The 6,623-nt window shown below is 40.8% G+C and overlaps 1 long non-coding RNA gene across 1 annotated transcript; it reads left to right on the forward strand.

Moving 5' to 3' along the window:
• The first annotated feature begins 3,076 nt into the window (after positions 1-3,076).
• On the forward strand, positions 3,077-4,585 carry LOC116041342. Its single transcript, XR_004102919.2, has 3 exons — positions 3,077-3,361; positions 4,315-4,319; positions 4,561-4,585. It is a non-coding gene; the product is annotated as an uncharacterized LOC116041342 (long non-coding RNA).
• Positions 4,586-6,623: the final 2,038 nt, after the last annotated feature.

Below are 6,623 nucleotides of genomic sequence, written 5' to 3' on the forward strand. Positions count from 1 at the left end.
TGAAAGTGAGGGCCAGCGCACGCCCGCTGAGGTGGGATCCCGGTCCCTCGGGGTCGGGCGCACCACCGGCCCGTCAGTGTGCTGCGTCTAATGTCATTGTTCTTGTTCTTTTGCGCATGCGGGTCAGTTCGAAACCGCAAACAGTTCACACTGGAATCTGATATAGGCCACATTTTAAAAGGTAATATAAGCGGCCAAACAAAAAATCGGATCTGAGCAAAAAAAATCAGAATTAAGCATTAAGACTTGCGGTGTGAACATAGCCTCAGGCCACGTCCACACGTACCAAAACAATCTTTTTTTTTTTCCCTGTCTTCCCTGCAACCATGTAAAAAAAAATGTGCGTCCAAACGGATCTATTTGTAAAAGACTCAACACGCTACTTCATATTCTAGGCCTATAGGTGGCGCTGTTTCTGCTACAGAAAGAGCATATTCTTTACTTCCACTTCCGTTCATAACATGAGTAGACTTTAATAACTTTCACCACTGCTCATTTTATAAAGGCCACCGCAAGAAAACGTGTCTTTGTTTACACTGTGTAATGTGCTGTTGGATTGCTTTTTATTTTGCAGTTCTGTCTGCCATCGGACATGATTGCAGTGTGCTAGCTAGCAGAGCTAACGTTAGCGCGCTAGCTAACATCGGCAGTCAAACAAACAAACAAACAATGATCCAATGTCTTTTTGATAATCTAGCTACACGTTTTTCTGCAGTAGCCTTTCTACAATAAGCCAGGCTAAAAGTTACTATAATACGTCCAAGGAGTTGATAAGCAGACAGATTAGCTAGCTAGTTGATAAGTTGTCTACTTCCACTTTATAAACAGCTAACCATAGCAGCTAACGTTAACATTATGTTCCTGCTGGAGTGTCAGTTACTTTAGCGATGTTTAACGTTAGCTATATAACATTAGAGGTTGAGGGGTGTGGCGATGACATCGATACGCACGTATGCGGTTTCGCCGTCCAAACGAAGCCAAAAGGGAGCCGTTTTCGAATTTTTTCACCCTGGGACCAGGTTTAAAAAAAGTGCGTTTTCAGGCAGTGCGTTTACAGAATTCGTTTGGACAATCAGCCCAAACGATGCAAAACGTGCATTTGCATCAAAAGCGTCTCTGTGTGGATGGCCCCTCAGACACAGAGAAAGATGCTGCTCTTTTGGATTATGCAAATCAGCCAGGCCCATGCCTCAAGCTTTTTCATTAATGGGGCAGCTGTGGCTTAGGTGGTACAGCGGTCTCCTACCAATCAGAAGGTTGTAGGTTCAATCCCTGGCCCTGCAATCCCATGTCAAAGTGTCCTTGGGCAAGACACTGAACCCCGAATTGCTCCTGATGCTGCACCATCGGTGTGTGAATGTGTGTGAATGTTTATCTGATGAGCAGGTGGCATCTTGTATGGCAGCCTTGGCCACCAGTGTATGAATGTGTGTGAATGATTCTTCTACTATGTTAAAGCGCTTTGAGTAGTCGTTAAGACTAGAACAGCGCTTTATAAATACAGTACATTTACATTAAGATGTAAGGACTAACTGTCCTTAATTAATCGCAACACTCAAAAACAACAATCCCAAATGAGAACCACTGTCGTTATTTAGTCTTAGATCATTTATTACCTCTGGAGGGTGTAGCGATGATGAAGGAAATACCAAATAATCAACTAATTGTCTGTGGACACTCTGCACACATACTGTAAGAGTGATTGCAATCGTGGGTTAAAAAAGAGTGTTACTTGACCGGAGAGACAGAGAAAGCTTTGTGTAGTTTCCTTAGAACAGGATCGGATTACCTAATGTACTGTAATCATGTGTGCATCGTCAGACAAACATATAACATTGTGTCAGAAGCGCACATCTGACCCATTGGCTGCAGGACCTGGAGGACAAATTTACGACTACAGCCAATTCGCTCTGTTAAACTAACCATCCACAAGTACTGAAGTCATGTTTCCTTTTCAGGATTGAAACAACAGTAACAGTGTTATGAACTATTATACATACATTTAATTGATTATGGCTTGTAATGAAAAGAAGAGTTAAGTGAAATGATTTGTATGAAATGTTCAGTTTTTTGTTTTAACAGCCACGGAGAAGGTTTGGGTCCCACCCCCACTCTCTCTCAAACTCCCTCCTTAGAGATAAGAAAACCACAGCTATAAAGTTTAGTATTAGTATTATTATTTAGTTGTATATAATTCAACATATATACACTGTAACTTAACTATCAGTTTTACATTTTAATCATTTTGGTACAGATCCTTTTAAACTGATACACTGAAATATATAGTGTTAGTCTACTGTTCGCGTTTTATATTTGTTAATCCAATTATTTTAAATATATATTTTTGATCAAACGATCAAAAATATATATTTAAAATAGTTGGATACTGTGTACTGCACATTCTAATTCTCCCCTAAACTATTCCACAGATAGACGCCTGACTCCTTTTACTGTGTCTGCATGTGTCATCATCATTCTGTGACCATAAAATTCCTCTCATTCTTTCAAAAGGAAAGAACACTGGCATGTATTTTGGTTAATATATATTTTTCACATATATATATATATATATATATATATATATATGTGTGTGTGTGAAAAATAAAAGAAATATGTGAAAAATATATATTAACCAAAATACATGCCAGTGTTTGCATTTTTTTTGTTTTTTTGTTATCACAATCGCATGCCGCCATTTATTAATTTATTTTTTGTACTTCCTCATAACACATCCTGCTGCTGCAGCAGGCATAGACAGTATATAAAAGACTGCAGGCAGGCTGCAGGCATTGAGAAAGACAGCAGCAACACACTTCTGAATGACGCTTTTTTTCCCCCAAAACTACCGGATGGCTCATTAGACAAGTCGAAAGCCATGTGCACATTGTGTAAAGCCAAATTCAAATATCACCGAAGCACGTCAAGCTTGAGCTACCACCTACGACCTAAGCATATTAACGTGACTCAGGTTGATGCTAACAGCCTCAGGCAAAGCACTATTTTGGAGAGTGCTACTCGCCAACCTGTGGATGAAACCAAATCCCAAAAAATTACTACCGCTCTTGCAAAATGGGTGGCAACTAACTGCAGACCTGTCAGCATCGTAGAAGACTCTGGTCTTAAAGAAGTGCTACGGTTGGCATGTTCTGACACGTCTTATACACTGCCGTCAAGGGGTACAGTAGTTTCACGCATACACAGCCTGTACAACACAGAGACAGCAGCTAAACAACTGCTGCAAAGTGCAAACGCTGTCTCATTAACCGGTGATCACTGGACATCAGTGAGTAATCAGAATTATTTAGAAGTTACTGCACACTATATTGACTCTGGTTGGACTTTGCACTCGTTTGCCTTAACGGTTCGACATACAGAAGAACGACACTATGCTGAAACGTGCCGAGCACTTCAGCAAAGTTGCAGAGGCATGGGGCATTGCAAATAAAGTTACAACTATCGGCACAGACAGTGCACGGAATATGCTCGCAGCAGCAAGACTTTTGCCGTACGAACACATGCCATGCGTTGCACATAGTCTTCAGAGGTCCATTGCAATGTCAATTCGTGAAAGTGGGTTTGAAAATGTGTTGGCAAAATGCCAAAAACTGGTTGGACACTCTACTATGGGGGGGTCTTTTATAATAGTCTATTAATTGCACATCATTTTTCATGGCAGGTATGTGACTGAACTTGTTGGAGGAGAACAGTACATATCCTGTTCAGTGGTCCTGCCTGCACTCTGCCATCTTTTCCGGGTGATGGAAGTGTCTGATGATGATCCAGGCTACCTGTGCCGATTTAAAGAGGCCTTCACTGCTGACCTTTCAAAGCGGAAAGAAAGCATGAACATAGAGTGGTTGAAAGTGGCAACTGCAGTCGACCCCAGCTTCAAGTACCTGAAATGCCTTCCAAGATCTGAAAGGGATGAAGTCTGGGGGTTGATTAAAGAACTGAATGCCCAGCAGCATAACAATGAAGCAACAGACCCAGAGTCACCAAAAAATAAAATGAGCCTCCTGGTTGCATCCGACTCAGAGGATGAAGAGGAGACAGCAGCTGACACTTCTGTGGATCGGTACAGAGCAGAACCCACCATTTCTATGGAGGACTGTCCACTGAAGTGGTGGTCTGCACATGCAGGGGCCTACCCAAACTTGACACTTCTTGCACAGAAATACTTGACTACACCTGCAACTACTGTACCATGTGAAAGACTGTTCTCCCTCTCCGGTCACATTGTACAAAAGAAGAGAGCCTCACTGTCCTCTGAAAATGTCACCAAACTGGTCTGTCTTAGTGATTGGCTTAAATAAGGTTGTGTCTTGAGTTTTTCCACTTTGCAGTCCAAATTACAAGTTACAAATGTCCTGTGGCATACGGTTTTAGGACTGTGTTGTTTGTATCATTTTTCGACTGTTTTTGTCATTTGGGACATAGCCTACCTCCCTTTTCTGTCCAGGAGAATTGTTACATTCCTTGTTATTAGAAAAATGTAAAGGTTAAATGTCCTGCTGTGGCATCCGGTTTTTAAACCATTTTGTTTGTACTGTATAAGCAAAGTGTTAGTGTTACATCTCAGTCAATTACTGTGGTGTTTTAGTTAGGTACTTGGAGGAATTGTGCAATAATGACAGATTCACACATTTGTTTACAGTAAATAAATAATAAACAAATACAAATCTTAAAGTCAAGTTCATAAAGTAACTTTCTTTGCATTCATTTGATTCCCAATCAAGATACACTAGTAAGAATTGCTTTCCATTGTTATTATGTACTTAAAAACAGTTCTAAAATGCAAAATAATAGAATTTTAATCGTGATAAAACATGCGATTAATCGCGATTAACTATAGATACCTCACACAAGGGTCTACATCAAACGGGTCATAAGTTATAAAAAGGGGCGTGGCTACAGCATAGGGGGCGGGTCAAACCATCAACAATGAAGAAGGAACTCTGCAGAGTTCAATGACACCTCACACAAGACTCTACCTTAAACGGTTCAAATGTTATGAAAGTGGGCGTGGCCTGAGTACGTGAGCGTGTTTAAAGTATAGGAGGCGGCTCAGTATCACATGTAGAAGTTTCATGTAAATCGGATGATGTTTGTAATATAAGGCTGATTTCCTGTTGCCAGCGGGGGGTGCTATGACCAAAAGTAAATTTTGGCCTATAAATGTCAATCGTGAGAAATTTTGGCCAAATTGGACAATGTACACTAAAGTTACAACAACTTCTTCGTTCATCGATAAATGCTCAAAATGGCCGCCCGCCACGGCCATGCCCTATGACGAAAAGTTTTTCTTTTAATAACTTTTCATCTTTAAAGTCTTAAGATGGCACAGACCAAATTTGAAGTCGATCAGATGAAATCTCTAGGAGGAGTTGGTTTAAGTACGACATGTGGAAATGGCCAAAATCACACTAATTTCGAACATTCAATTTAAAATGGCGGACTTCCTGTTGGGTTTAGGGTATGGCTCCAATGACGTTTTTTGTACGTCTTGACATGCTTCATATGTGTACCAAGTTTCATTGCAGGGGCTAAACTTTTTTAATTTTGTAGGGGGCACTAGCGGGCCACTTTTGTGCACCTATTCCCGAAACCCTTAAAATACGTACATTTTCACCAGGCTTGATGCGACCACCAATTTTGGTGAGTTTTTGAGTATGTTAAGCCTCTCAAAAAGGCGATTCATTTGCCGGAACAAAGGAAAGGAAAGGAAAGGAAGAATTCCTTCAGTTTCAATGGGGCCTTCGCTAGGGCCCTAATAAAATATATGACACACATTGGTATCTGATCAGTACTCTGTATTGGCCGATATGCAAGTTCAGGTATCAGAATCGGTATCGGGAAGCAAAAAATGGTATCGGACCATCTCTAAAAATAACTACTTAAAAATAACACTTATAACCTGAATAAAATATCTATATGCTGTGACATCTGTCTTTTTTGATCTGTAGAAGTGCACACAGACCTTTGTGTTGAATGCACAGTAATGCCACGTATATACTTACCACAACTGTCAGAAAAATAAATGAAGCTGCAAGAGCAAGTCAGTACTGGTAATACAAAATTACAATATCATCCACTGTAAACACTGGAAGAACAGAATCCACAAGTCTAGGTTATTGCTATTTAACCCTTTATGATTTTATCTTTTAAAGATTATGTTTTGGGCTTTTACAGCTTTTAATTGACAGGATAGCGTTGAAGACAGAAAAGGGGGGAGAGAGGGGGGACAACATGCAGCAAGAACTGCCAAGGACTCAGCCTACATAGGACACACACAACTGGTAGAGCTAGAGGTCACCCCTTGATTTTATTTTTAAAATATACTTTTACCCAGCTCACATCAGTACCTCCATGCTGCTCAGATCCTGTTTGTAGCTTACTGTAACCATGGAGCACTCCTGAGCTTCAGCGATTAGCCTATTGCTGGCTTTCGACGGCTGGTGGCTAGCGAAATGCTGCTGAGCCACCAGATCCACATCCGTTTTTAACACAATCTGTTATTAAATCGAAGTTAAGATCCATTGTAGATCTGATCATGAAGTCCTTTAGTGACAGCCACAACTTAGATCTCCGCTGTCTGCCCTGGAGCATAGTGGTGACAGATCAGG

Source organism: Sander lucioperca, chromosome 3 (assembly GCF_008315115.2).
Source record: "Sander lucioperca isolate FBNREF2018 chromosome 3, SLUC_FBN_1.2, whole genome shotgun sequence".
Taxonomy (NCBI): Eukaryota; Metazoa; Chordata; class Actinopteri; order Perciformes; family Percidae; genus Sander; species Sander lucioperca.